Genomic DNA, 14,503 nt, shown 5'->3' on the forward strand with positions numbered 1-14,503 from the left:
CCAGCCTGCGGCCCTCCCCAGCCAGCCAGCTTGTCCCTGCTCAACCAGTCCCTAATCCTCCCCTCAGAGAGGCACAGATTTCTCTCACTCTGCTTTCCCACTAACATGGGACCGTTCCAACTTTGGACACATGGCCCCACCTGCTTCCTGGGGTGACAAGAGAATGCGGAGGTGGCCCAGGGTGCTGTCAGAAGCAAACAGCAGAGGAAGGTCAAGCAGACAAACAGAACTCTGCAAGGTGGGAAGCTTTCTCTTTCAATGTGTAATGGCTATGGTGTTGTCCAAGAAACAGTTTTTAGAAGGAAAAAAAAAAAAAAAAACCTGCTTAAAATTTTAGAATAAGGCACAACGGTGGTCTGTGTTTCCTAACTACTCCCAAGTCAGGGCCCCCCAGCCCACCCACTGGGGTATAACTTCAGGGAGACCAATCCCCCACCCCCGAGGGCCTTATTGGATCTTCAGACAGCATGCTCCAAATTAACCCATTTGACAAAGACCATGAAACCCTACTGTGGGCCGGGCCCAAGTGTCGAGCCAGGGCCACCGCAGTGAGCCACACAAGGCCTGTGCGGTGGGCTCCCAGGCCAGGTGGCGGAGGCATCGAGAATCCCACAAAGGAGGTAATCAGACAGATGGGCTGGGCGTGGGGGTGAGAACGAGCTGCTGAACCACAGTGCCCCACAGATGTGCTCCCCTGAGCCCCACGGCCCGCCACACCTGCCCAGGGCTCCTCCAGGCCTCCCACTCCCCTCCAGAAACACAGGCGCCAAGACCAGGCAGAAATGAAATCCGTTTCACTTTCTGGGACACACTTCTGTCGCCCAGTGTTCGGAGTACTATCTTCTCGGGCGGGGCATCAGAGCAATGCTCGTTTCCAAAGGCGGCCCCCGGACAGACGTGGCCGGTAGGGCAGGGCACTCGGGCAGCTCACTGAGGGTTCTCCCTGCCACCTTAGATGAGGCCATGTGAAGGGCCAGGTGTGTAATCAGCCCCAAACCCCGCTTCCAGGTGAGCAAAACAACAGGAGACAGCAAGCAGCTCTCACCTCCTCCCAAGACCCGGCGCTCTGGCTCAACCCCCAAGCAAGGAAGAGAGAGAATCCTCAGAGCAGCATGACCTAGAGAGAGGGAATGGGAGCCACACACCCACGTTTAAATGTTCCACAAGAAGTTCATTCTCACATATCTTAGTCAACCTGACATATCCAAAACATTACCATTTCAGCATGAATGCACTATCGAAGCAATTAATGAAATTGTTTGCAGTATTTTTTTCATACTGAGTCTTCAAAATCCAGGGTGTATTTTTGCACTTAGGGCACATCTCAATTTGGATGCTAAATTTTCACCGGAAGGACCTGATCCGTATTCAGATTTCATAAAATATACAGTTAAAACGGAGCGTGACATGCCCAAGTTGCCCCAAACTTTCTTAAAAGTTGTCCAATAACTGAACTGAATATCTTTTTAAATTTAAATTAATTAAAATTAAATGCAGTTCCTCAGGGACACCGGCCACATCCCGTGTGCCCACTGGCCACGTGTGGCTGGTGTAACCATATGGGTGGAGCAGATACAGTGCCCCTCCGTTGTCACAGAAAGTTCTACCTCATGGGGCTACCCAGGACCCTGAGCTCCTTAACAACCAGGTCCGTTCCATATCTCCTTATTCCCCTCCTTACCCAGCCTCCCAGCAAAGACACTGGGAAGTCACTGTTTCCCACAATTGATGTTAAGACTCACCTAGGGCACTAGATAAAAACACAGCTGCCTGGCCCTGCCCCAGATCTCCTGAATCTACTGGGGACAGGGGGAGGCAGGTGGGCAATCACCCCAGGGGACTTTTAAGCCTCCAGCTAATAGCCACAGAGTTTCCTTCCTTCTGAGTCTCCCACATCCAGCCCAAACTGTTGTAAGTTAGGAATTCGTGGAGCCAGGGCGGAGCACCCCCCTTGGAACTCACCCAGCGCCCCAGCGGGGCTCTGCACTGGGGGACTGTGCCTCGGGGACACTGCCTCAGGGACGGTGCTATAGCTTCTCCCCTTCAGTTTTCGGTCAGCGACAGGAGAGCAGCCCACCTGTGCTCAGAGCGCTTGTCAACACACAGGGACCCTCTGGAAATGCCGACTGCCTTCTCCCCCTGCTTTGGACCCCTGGTCACACTGAACAGCGGCCATGGGGGAAGGAAGAGCTGCCCACCTTGAACATGGGATGGGAAGGTTCGGCTGGTCAAGCTGCACAAAAGAAGGCCCTGCACAGAACCAGCTCTTTCTGGGACCAGATCGATTTGTAAATAAAACCTTTCCAGACAGAGCCATGAAGTGGTGACTACGGCCACCCACGCCCCTTAGGAGAGAGGCATCCCAGGCTTTATTCCAAGGCAAGCAGACACCCAAAGGGTGACAACTAAGATGCTGGATTCTGTGCTCTTTTCAGAGACCAACAAATCCCCATCCCCAAGTTCAGGTACAAAGATAGGCTTCCAGTGACAGGCAACCGTGGGATGCAGAGCCCTGGTCAGGACAGGGGTGTCTTCGTGGGGCATCATAAAGACCTGCTCTCTACCAGTTCCCACACATCCATGCAACACCAACCCGCAGAAGGACCAGCAGTTATCCCCCTGGGGCCTTCCTGTTTGGGGTGGGGGGCAAAGGGGAGTCGGTCTCATGGTATGGTCGTTCCAGGCTCTTCCTTCAGGAAACTCGTACACAGCTGGTGGGACTTGTATTTGGTACAATCGTCTGGAAAACTGGCAGCGTCTACGACAGCTGAACATGCTCATTCCCAAAGACGCACAGTTCTACCACCAGGTGGGTGCTCCACGGCACCATGTCCAGAGGCTCATCAAAGACACGCTAGAAAGCTCGGAGCGCTAGATGTAAAGCCACAGACTGGAAAGGGCAGTGTCTCCCCGCAGTGGAGTGGGTGACTCTAATTCAGCTACAGATAAGAACCAAGTACAGCTGCAAGCTGCACCTGGGAAGAAGCTCACACACACAGTTAGGCACACGGATTCAGAAAGAAGGAGAACGCACTGCATGGCCCTGTGTGTGCCAAGCCCACAGAAGAGGGGAAACCAGCCAAGACTGCGGAGGTGAGGACGGTGGTTCCCCCCGGCCAGGGGTTGGGGGCTTGATTAGGGAGCAGAATGGAACCAGGGGTTCTGGGGTGCTGTTCCTATTCTTACCCTCGGCGCTGGTTGCACAGGTGAGCTCTGTTCGTGCAAATCCCTAGAGCAGTATGAGTCTGGGAGGTGCTCTGTAGTGGGTAGCATACTCTGAGAAGAAAAGAGTTCACACAAGAAGAAAGTTAGAACGGGTGGTGCTCAGTTTCTGCCCCGAACGAAACCAAGAGAGAAGCAAAGGGCACGCAGCAGTTCGACACAGTGTGGACGCACCAAGGCAATCCGGTCCTGTCGCCCTAAGGAAGGTGAATGTCCTCCCATCAGATGGACACCATTTCCGTTCAGAGGCGCCAAACCCAAGCCTCCTCTGCTTGTGCATTTCAGAATGGTTAACAGAGCTCGTAACCACTTAGGGTTTATTTTATGACCCAGCTCGTAGTCAGGCGGCTAATGACCTCCCATTGCCAGGTTTGATGGGTTTCCAGGGTCTTAAATGGCTTCTCCGGGGTGGATGTGGCCAGGAGGCTGCGAGCCCTGGGCCCTCCTCGGCCGCACCAGGGGCCTGCTCACCTTGGCGGCCTGGCCAGGCACACGGCAGGGGTGAGGTCCGAGGTGCGGGCTTTAAAAGGGCGGGCTCACGTGTTCTTTCGGCCTCTTTCCATAGAAGACTTCCTGGGGCAGAGGCCGCACGGTCAGCAGCGGGCCCAGGCTCCTGCCGCACCGCCAGGGAAGGGAGCTCGCCACTGGGTCCCGAGTGTCCCACTTCATGGCTAACGGGGCCACTACCCCCAGGGAGGGAAGACACTGAGTCCTCACCTTGGCCTTGGACATTTTCCTCTCTGCAAGTTACTTCCAGAGAACTTCTCAAATCTCCCAAAGGAGCAAGAAGACAAAGAGGTCCCAGGAGCCCTAACTGTCCCCAGAGGAAGCCCAGCTTCCCTCTAGACAGAAGGCAGGGGGCACTAGGCAGGGTGGGCCACCCCGCCCGCAGGCGCGCGATGCTGGAGCGGTGGCTCTCTCCAGGAACCCAGTCTCCAGGAACAAGGGCTCCATGCTCTCTGAACCTTACAGAGAGAACCGCAGGTCCCAGCACCTCACTGGGGTTTGTGTACCCCCCACCCTCACGCCCACCAGGACCACCTCGTCACTTAACCAGCAGCTGCAGACTCTGCCCCTCCGGAGGCCTGCTGGGGCCTTCCCTCCCTCCGCCCTGGGCCCAGCACTTCCTTCTGCCCACCCTCCTCCAGCTTCATCCATCGTGGCCTGGAAGTCTCCGACACCCCCGTCCCTGGGCTAGAAGACCAATGCAACAACAAGCGCATTCATGCACCACTCCTGCCCCTAACGTCTCCCCTGTGACACACTCATCACCACTGCAATTAAATGACCATTTGACTAAGTGCTTATGTCTAGTCCGTCCACCGGACTCTGAGCTCCGAGTCTGCAGGGCCCGGACACGACTTAGCCACCATGATTCCCCAGCAGCCAGCGTTTACTTCCTTGCCTGTGGCCTTCTGTGGGTTAGGGCTCACCGAGTGGGAACACCCAAGGCATCCCCAACATCTGGCTGGCCGTAAATGTTACTTCTCTCCCTCCCTAACATATCCTGCAGCACAGCTGTGCGGCACGTCCTAGAACCAAATCTCAGCCCAGCCCCTCCCAGCTGGTTGACCCCAGGCAAATTACTGAACCTCTCTGTGCTCGACCTGCCCCTCTACAAAACAAATCTCATGTCATCTACCTCTCAGGGCCAAAGGGGAGATTAACTGAGTTATGGGAAGTACTGACCATGATGTCTCCAACAGGACAGAATACTTTTCTTGTATCTTTATAGTTTCCTTCCATTTGAGACCACTGTCCAAGAACGCTGGCTCACAGGCCCAACAGGAACCCAGTCTCTGGTTCATTCATCCATTAACAGATTCCACTAAGCGTGGCTGTGCTAAGTGTGGCGTGGGACACAGGGGGCAGGCCAGACGAACAAGGTCCCCACCCCTTTGGAGGTTATGGGGTTTGCAGAAGGGAAAGACTATTCTAGCACATTCATCTTTTCATCTCACTCTCCCTCTCTCTCTCTCTCTCTCATTTTTCGCTGGTGCATTGAGATTTTCTTCCCCCATAGTTTTAACCCAGAAGTATGATTTAGGTGATCTCTGACTCCCACACCAGGTAATAAAAATATTGTGGGCTTTTCTCCGATTATTTTTCTTTTCAAAATAAAAACAATGACTGTGGATGTCTTCCCAGGGAAAATAAAGAAACCAGCTTTTGCTCACAAAGGACGGTGCTGTTCTGGGCGCCTGGGTGGCTCAGTTGGTTAAGCGACTGCCTTCGGCTCAGGTCATGATCCTGGAGTCCCGGGATCGAGTCCCACGTTGGGCTCCCTGCTCAGTGGGGAGTCTGCTTCTCCCTCTGACCCTCTCCCCTCTCATGCTCTCTCTCACACTCTCTCTCTCAAATAAATAAATAAAATCTTAAAAAAAAAAAAAGGACGGTGCTGTTCTTGTTTTTGACTGAAGAAGTTACGCACGGGCCAAGTGCTCCCTTGAAAGGGAGGAGCTGATTCTAGAACAGCAGGTGCAACAGAGGGTCTAGAGCTGAACAGGGCAGCTGTGGTTCCAGAAGGGCGGGATCCCTGGCTTGCTACCTCTCCCCAGCCAGGACGCAGAAGAGACGGCTCCTTCTTCCTTCCTCGAGCTCACAGCCCCACGCAGACCCTTCACCTTGTAACGACGAAGGAGAGCTCAGCTCCGGCTGCTTTGAGCTCATGCCTCCAATGACCTCTGTACAGATCGAGGACAAAAGGAGGAAACCCCAGCACACAGCAACTCCCGCGGGACAAGGCTCTGAAGAGCTGACCTGGGCAGCTATCCCTACATATTCTGAGCCCAGCACCGACCCCTACACTCCCTTCTGGTACAAAATCACTTTAATCCTCAGCCCAGAGCCCCAGTTCCGATTTAAAACCCACGAAGGCCAGCTTCTCCTTTGCTGGAGCCTCCCCCTCTTTGGCAGCCAGCCCCGGATGCTAGTTTCTGCTTCTCCACCAGCTCCTAAGAGAAAAAGGGACCCACTGAGCGCGCGCAAGTCCCGGCTGGCTGAGCTGGGAGAGAACAAAGACTTCACACAAAGGAGAGCTGGCCCTTCCAAGCCCTGGGGCCACTCGCCACAGAGAAGGATGCTCCGGGCGCTGGAGTTCCCTAGCTGAGGTGCACTGGGCCGCCCCCCTCCTTCGCACACGGGGGAGTGACCAGAGTGCCCTGCGGTAGGGTGGCCCTGAAAGCCTGGACACATTCCAGGGGCCTTCCATGCAACCCAGAGGGCAAAACCCAAGCAGTGGATGCCAGAGATGAAAAGCCAAGAGGGGGCGGCCGCCCCTCTAGGGACTGAGACACAGGGCCACAAACAAATACACATTATCCATTAAGGTGCGCTGGATAATCACCGTTTGTCAGCCTTTTATACTGTGCAGTGAAAAACTACCAGGATTTTAGCTTTAGACACACACACACACACACACACACACACAATCTAGAAAGGTTTTACATTCAGGTTGTCTCTTCTGTAAGCTGAGCTTCTGACAGTGAGTTTCCTTAAAGGATTTTGGCCCCTTGTGCCTGTCCATTCTGAAGAGCACAGCACTAGATGTTTCCAGATTCCGGACACTCAGAACCCAAGAAAGCCACAGGAGATCCCACCAGCAGACCAGGACAATTGCTCCATGAGCCAACTCAGCTCAGCAAGTCTCTCCTGGGCGTGCACAGGGGTCAGGCACCCCGCTAGACCCCACAGAGCCCACGGGGGTGATACGGCTGCAGGCCTGCCCTCCGGCCACTCACAATCAACCGTTCATGCAAGTGGCTCTAAGTCAAGTCGGTCTAGGATGAGCATCCTACAAGATACCCGGGGCCGGCTCCCCGGACTGCAACCCACGCAGTCACGCAGGCCCCAGGCTCACTAGGGCCCTGCACTGGGTTTCATGCTCTGCTGTCCCCATTTTGAAATTCTCAGGAATCTTTTAGGATGGGGCTCACAATTTCATATTGCACTGAGCCCCTGGGCCCTGTAAATTATATGGCCGCTTGCGGAGCTATCTTACGAGTTATGTAATCAGGATTCAAAGGGAAGAGAAATCACGCCCGAAGAGCTTCTCTTATTCCTGGTACACATAACCACGAAAGAGCAAATACCTAGAAATGGCATTACACCTCGGGTTTAAGCTCATCGTGAGTCTGAGTAAGGACCTTTCCCAGAGCGCTTCGGAATCAGCATCTGGCATTCTACACCAGCAATGAGGTTAGCACAAGGCGCCTCCAGGAGCCCGTTTATCATAACTCTGATCTATAGCACCATCTCCTCTAATACAGTTCTACCTGACAATTTAAACAATACGGGCCCTTTAATTTATCACACTAATGCGATTACACACCCATCCCAGAGTCCAGCCACCGTGCACTCAAGTGGAGGCCCCTTCTGTGAAATTTACGGCGGAAGCTTACACTCTTCTGGCCCCTTTAAATGGGAAAATCTTTACCTTAGTTGAGCGATGGGCTCCTTCCACAACCTGCAAAGAAAATGAAGCCCTTCGACAAGGGTCCTGCTCTGTCAGTTTTTACAAAAACGGTCCCCAGGACTGCAAGGTTTAAACACCATTTACAAACAAGCTTCATTTTAACCTTCCTTTGTGGAGAATGCAAAATCAATGAAGTATCTGCTGATAACGCCCCCGTATCTCGTTTTGGTGGCATCTCACAATTAATGCTGCCCATGAGGCTGACAGTGAGCAGCCTCACACATGCCTTCTGGTTATTTCGAGCATCACTCTGACCCACAGCTGAGCGTGGGGGGTTCAGACACAGCATGCCGCACGGGGAGTTTGCATTTTTAAGAAATCGGCTTGTAGATAGTTTAATTAAAATACACTAGAGCATAATTCATTTGGAATTGAGGCTCCCATCAAACCAAATTAGGCAGCAGGAATCTTCCCAACCTTAAAAGTACCTACTGGTTTTTCGCCAGTACCACCAACTGTACTCAGAAACTGAAAAGACATGGAAGGGAGGGTGGGAGGAAGAAAGGGAGGGAGGGAGGGAGGGAGGGAGGGAGGAATTGAAGGGACATGATAGATCTTCTCAGCCAAACCCCTCATGCTACAGTTGAGGAAAGAGGTTCAGAGAGGTCAAGTAAGCAGCCCCAAGACACAGAGCATTCAGTGAGAATTGGGACCAGAAGTGTGAAGGCCTGAACAAGGAAGGCAGCCCTACAGGGTAAGAGCGGGCAACCTCTGAAGTCAGACCGCCTGGCTTCAAGTCCCACTCTACCTTTCACCAGCTGCCAGAAGGTGGGCAGGGGGAACCTCTCTGGCCTCAGTTTTCCCATCTGTAAGTGGGGGTGTTAAGCGTGTCTATATCAAAGATTGCTGAGAATAAAGATAAAGGCTAGCACAAGCACCCAACAACTGGTTACCATTATCTGAACTCAAGCTTCCCGATTCCCTGTTCTGGGCTCTATCACACACTGTTCTGTAGGGCCCCTTATCTCTAAGATCTGGGGACCAAGGTTGCCTACATGCATGCACCAAGGGTGATGCTCCCACAGAGCACCGTATGGGCGTATGGAGGACGTGAAATGCACACATCACGGGTCTTCTGGTATCGGTTGACCAATGGAAACTAATTTTAATTGATGGCCAATTGGAAGAGATCCAAAGATGGTCTAAAAGATAAATGACAACACTGAAGTTTATGAAATTCTAAAGTGCTGTGGATCCCTAGATTTAATAAAATTAAGTGGCAGCAGAATATGGTCTGTAGCTTAGTGACAGTATTTTACCAACTTCGATCTCCTGGTTTCGATAATGTTCTGTGGTTACACAAGATGGTATAGCTGCGGAAAGCTGAGTGAAGAGTACGCAGGAACTCGGTACTATTTTCTGCAACTTCTTGTGAGTCTCAAATTATTTCAAAATAAAACCTACAATAAAATTATGAGGCAGCATCTAGGAACGCCAAAAGATTAGGGGGATTCTCGGCAAGTTTTCAACATGTCAATACAGTCACAGTTTCCAGGCGGGATAGCCCCACGCGGACTTGGGAAGAGACACTGAGTGAACATCTGGAATGATTCTAAATCAAGCTATTCAGGAAAAAAAAATTGTTTCTGTTATTTTTCCATTTACTAAAACTCAGGGAAATTTAGGTTTTGTCAGAGTTTAAAAACTAATCACAAACAATATAAAATGGAGCTGTACACCTACTACAACTCCTGATAAACACTTATAGGAAAACTCTGTAATGTTACACCCTTAAGGATGTCCAGGGAAGACCAGAGAGAGACTTAAAGTCTACGAAAATAACTGATAGAAATAGTCTGTTGAGGCCTACTATGTGTCAGGTTGGCCAGTGGGTCCTGGGGCATGGTTCCCACAAAAGAAAGGCCGTCACTAACCTGTCACTAGCATGGACTGACTGTAGGCTGCGTGGAGTGCTCCAGGTGTGCACAAGGCCCAGGGTATCCTGAAAGAGAAGAAGTGGAAGATCCAGGGGACCAGAGCACCAAATAGGCCGTTCCCATGGAGCTCACGGGTACCTGGACGATGGTGGAACCTGGGCTGGGGAGGGAGAAGATTGTAAGAAAGGGACCAGGAATGACAGGGCCCTCAAGGAACAAGGTTGCAACAGATGATGGGAAGGGACCTCAGGAGGGTAGCACGGGGAGGGAGGCAGAGCCTCCACTTGAGAGTGTTCAAGAGGAAGTCAAGTCCTAAGGGAGGGCCCAGGCCTTGGTCAAGGCCAGGTAGACAAGCAACACTCAAGGAAGGGAATGGGCATATGGAATTTGCTCTGCCCCACTGCCCCGCCAAAGGGTCCCCTCTCTCACAAGAGGGCTGCTTGGAGCTGTCCCAAATTCAAGTCATCAGCCACGCGCTCACCTTGGGGATCTCGTGGTACTATTTCCGTCTTGTTTGGATGAGTGTGGTTTCAGCTGCCCGCCCTAAGACTTTGCCCTCAAGCATGTGCTTACATAAAAATAACCTCTGCTCACAAGCCAAACCCTAAGTGAGAGGACAAGGAGGATGGGGTTTCTCTCGGTTTCCCGCTAGCCTTATTTCCAAAACTCTGCAGCAGCTGGGGCCAGCCAGCATTGGACAAGTGTGCTTCACCCCGAGATGTACAGCGAGTGAGAAGGCCGGGCAGGAGATGATAATTTGGAGGAAGACAGAAGAATGGGTGCTAGAAACCAGGTCCTCTGACCAGCTCTCCGGTCCCAACAACTGGTCCCCTCTTGGGGTCTTGGCCCTCGCTGCTCCCTCTGCCTGGGACACTCTTCTGGAGCTTCAGGTGGCCGTGCCTTCTTATTCAAGGATCAGCCCAGATGTCCCCTCCTTGGAAAGGCCTTCCCTGATCACCCAGTCAGCCACTGCCCGTCGAGGGCACTTACTACTCTCTGTTCTCTGATACCTGTGAACCTGTCCACTGTCTGTCTTTCCCCAGGAGAATATACGCTCCGTGAGCACAGGGACCCGGTCTGTCCAGCTACGGCTGCATTCCCAGCTCCTAGGACAGGGTCAGGCACAAAGCAATTCCTCAGTCAGGAGAGTGACTCTTAAGGGAAGGTACAGAGCCTGAGTCAGAAGAGCTGGGGAAGTAGAAGAGTCAGGCTCCCAAAGACATACTTCCTGTCTTAGGGGGATAAATAACCTTTAGCAGCACGTGGAAAGGAAGCAACTCCTGCACTGACCAGCTAAGTGCCACAGGAGACCCTGGGGTCTCCGGCTGGGCCACTGTAGAGATGGTCGTGGGGCAGTTCACAGGGAAGGAAGACAGGTCTACAATCCACAGAAGCAGCAGAGTGATGGAAAATGTACGGTGGTCACATCCAGGGAATCTGGTTAAGAAACTCAAAGAGAGTCACCGTCCAAGTCCCAACACAGATTGAGGACTAAAAAGGCTCATTCCTGAGGATCACCGTCGGGATTATCTGTCCCCCTCTTTGCCACGGAAGAACTCGAAATTCTCATTAGAAGAATGATTATAATCACTGTTAAGTTCCATCAATTGTTCCCAGCTAAAAAGCTTAACACGGCGCCCACACATGCACGCACACGCATGCACACGCACGCACACGCACACGCACAGATGCCCAGGGCCCACCCCGAAAGGCCTGATGAAGCACCGGAGCGTGTGTATCTCTTTTGAAAAGCTCCATGGGGGTTCTGATGCAGCACCTTGCTTTAGAGCCCATGAGCTTCCTGCAAAGTTCACTCCTCACTACAGTGTAGAGGTGCATGGCAATGTTAGTCACAACGACATGGAATGTATCCATGAGGCTCTTGACAGATGGACTTTCCGAAGCATCCAGAACATTCCAGCCCTAACACACTTCTATCTACGGCATCAGAACTTTAATAGCACCTGGAATCAAGTGTGTGAAAACCTGGTCTGGTGACACCGCTAGACACTCCAGGATGAACCCCCAGGCACGCCAGCCACCCACCCGCCCCGGGAGGTGCCCCCACTGGCCCACACAACTCAGTCAATGCTCTGGCCCACTGTAATGCTTTAAAAACAACTTCATAATGTACCCTGAAGTCACAGCCACAGCCCCTTGTTTATGGGCTCAGCCAGATCAGATAAAATTTCATTCTCTGAATTGGTTCCTAATTTAATTATTCCCCGGATAAGCATTGGCCTCCTGTTGCCGCAGGGAAGAACGAGAAGGCGCTGGCGCCACAAGTTGTAGTCCTGGTTTGGCAGCTGGAGGCGGATGAACCCCTCTCCGGCCCCTGTCGGAGTGGGGGGGGAGGGCGGGATACAACAGTGGGCTTGGGCAAGGTGGTCACCAATGGTCCGCCCCAACCCATGCAAGAGGATGCCCCGGGGTTTTACCAAGAGCTTAGGAAGAACATTCAGGGCAAGTGGACGGGCTCTGAAAACCAGGATTCAATCCTGACCCCGTGTGGTCTCTTGGGGCCTCAGTTTCCCCATCTACAAAATGGGGCTATTCCCTGAAGGCCCTTCCAAGCTCTAAAATTCAGACAATTCAGAGGGGGAACAGAAACCCATCTGAGAATGAAGCCTTCACGAGGGCCAGGGAAAAAAGTAAAAAAGTAAATGAATCTTATTATTAAAAGCAAGTAAAAAAAAAAGAGCAAGTAAATATATCTCATAAACTATAACCCTAGAAATGTGGACACGTGTCCACATAAAAACTTGTACATAAATGTTTATAGCATTATTTGTAAAACACCAAAGATGGAGACAATGTCTATAAAATGTGGTCTATCCATACAACGGAATCCGATTCGAGCATCAAAAGGACTGTATTACTGATACATATGCTACAACATGGGTAATCCTGAAGACATGATGCCGAGTGCAAGAGCCAGTCACAAAAAACACGCGTTAAACGATGCCAGTCATACAAAAGTCCAGAACAGAGAAACTGACAGAGGCAGAAAGTAGATTCCTCGGTTGCGCGTGAGCACAGAGGGGGCTGAGGGCTAATGGGTACAGGCTTTCCATCCGAGATGATGAAATGTTCTAAAACTGAATGTGGTGCTGCTTGCACATATCTGTAAATATACTCAAAACTATTGAATTATATACTTTAAATGGGTGGATTTAATTTAAACGTGTGGTATGCGAACTATATCTCAATAAAGCTGTTTAAAAAAAGATTAGGTTGAATGGACCAAAAAAAAGTCTGTTGCATAATTCTTAAAAATAAATCAGATGAGAACTTTGTAAGATAAATACGCACACACACCCCTTCCCTAAAGAGTTCTGCAGCCTCATGGCTGGTCCAAAAGGTACAGAGCTGATTTTCAGTGAGCAAATCTCCTTCTTCCATAAACCAAAATACTGCTGACTCAAACGTGGGCAGGCCTGCATTTTTTTCTACCAATTTATTTCAGTTTTAACAGCCGAAAGCAAATTTCCTTTCTACCACCCAAATGGCAACCGAGATTTCACCTAGCTTTTAATACATCATTTTCATTCTCCGAGCCAAATTTTGTCCAATGTAAAGGATCTGTGGATTTGCCACAGCCGACCTGTGGGCAGGTGGGGTTTTGTTTTTGTTTTTTTGCTTTTTTGCCTGGAAGGTGCTTCTGAGGAGGTCACATTGAGTGCCCACTCTTCTCCTCCGTACATCCCTCCACATCTCATTTCTCACAGAGACTGCTGGAGTGGGTACAAATAGCTTTTTAAAGTTAGGATGACACAAATGTCAGGCTGCTCCCACTCTCATTAATTGGAGCGTCCCTTCCTCCTCTTATTTATTCTGACTGATAACTTGCTTAGGCAAGTTCAGCATGTCCTAAAAGCAACTATTTCCTCTGACTTTTGGAACAGTGCACTTGGATTCCTGGCCCACTATGGGGCCGCACAGGGCCATGCCGGGATCGTACGATCTTTATTAAGAACTGCGACAGAGAATCAGGGAGGATCACATCACTGTGGTTCAGGTTAAAGATGACCACAGAAAAGGCAACCGTGAGTTTCCCGCAGTTCAAGAACACCCAGACACACAGGAAGTGGTCCTTCCTAAGGGCTCACCATTTCTAAGCCTCGACAATAAGGAATGTTCACTGATGGGTCAAAGTAAGAACCAACTGGATAGCCCATCGGGGCAGTGTGGGAGGTTGAACCCCGGCTCTGCATGCCTCTCACCCTCAGACTACCTCCCTCCCTCACTTCCTCTCCCACGTGGGGCTCAGCATCCAGGGAGCCCAAGAAAGGAAAAGTTCCCAACCCCAGGGATGACTGACATTCCTATAGTCAGGACACTAGGCCCTTTGCAAGGTGGAGATGGGGAAGGCAAGATAGAGGATTCCTGCTACCTCAACCAAGTCTGGGGCTCAGGTAACAGGCGCAGCGTCTGAGGAGGAAGGGGCCCCACCCAAGGGAAAGACCCTGGACGTCTGCGAAGCAGGCACAAACGGGCCCTGGTACCAGGCAACCAGGGGCCAGGAATGCCCATGCCCCCTTCTCCTCTGTCCTCCACCCTGGGATGATGGAGAGGTTGCCAGGTGGGGGCCACGCCTAGATTTGGGGCTGGCCTATCACCCAGGTTGGCTGTCTCCAACAGGCCAGCTAACCTCCACTTCTCCATTTGTTGAGACTCTGGGAGACAGGGTTTCTATCCAGGGCTGCCACAGAGGGTTTTGAGAACAACTCCCCCCACGCTCCAACACACACACACACACACACACACACACACACACACACCCCAGGAACAGAGGTCCTGGCCCAGCCCAACGGCAGCCCTCACCCTCTCACTCAGGAGAAGAGCACAGAGACCAGCTACGTGGTAATATTCCGTCTCCAAAAGTATCTGACAAAATAGGGCTGTTCTTCACAGTAAAATGAGAAAGCCA

General features: G+C 51.6%; 1 protein-coding gene across 7 annotated transcripts in view; it reads right to left on the bottom strand.

The window, feature by feature from the left end:
• Positions 1-14,503, bottom strand: part of CHST15 (carbohydrate sulfotransferase 15) — a 76,821-nt gene that overhangs the window by 53,736 nt on the left and 8,582 nt on the right. Inside the window, exon 1 of one of the 7 annotated variants that reach the window (XM_032423075.1) lies at positions 7,658-8,030. The exons of the other annotated variants lie outside the window; for them this stretch is intronic. The gene's annotated coding sequence lies outside the window, so the exon portion shown is untranslated. Of the gene's footprint in view, positions 1-7,657; positions 8,031-14,503 lie in introns of those variants that run through there. 7 annotated transcript variants of the gene reach the window in all.

This window comes from Phoca vitulina, unplaced genomic scaffold, assembly GCF_004348235.1.
Source record: "Phoca vitulina isolate PV1807 unplaced genomic scaffold, GSC_HSeal_1.0 scaffold28, whole genome shotgun sequence".
Lineage (NCBI taxonomy): Eukaryota > Metazoa > Chordata > Mammalia > Carnivora > Phocidae > Phoca > Phoca vitulina.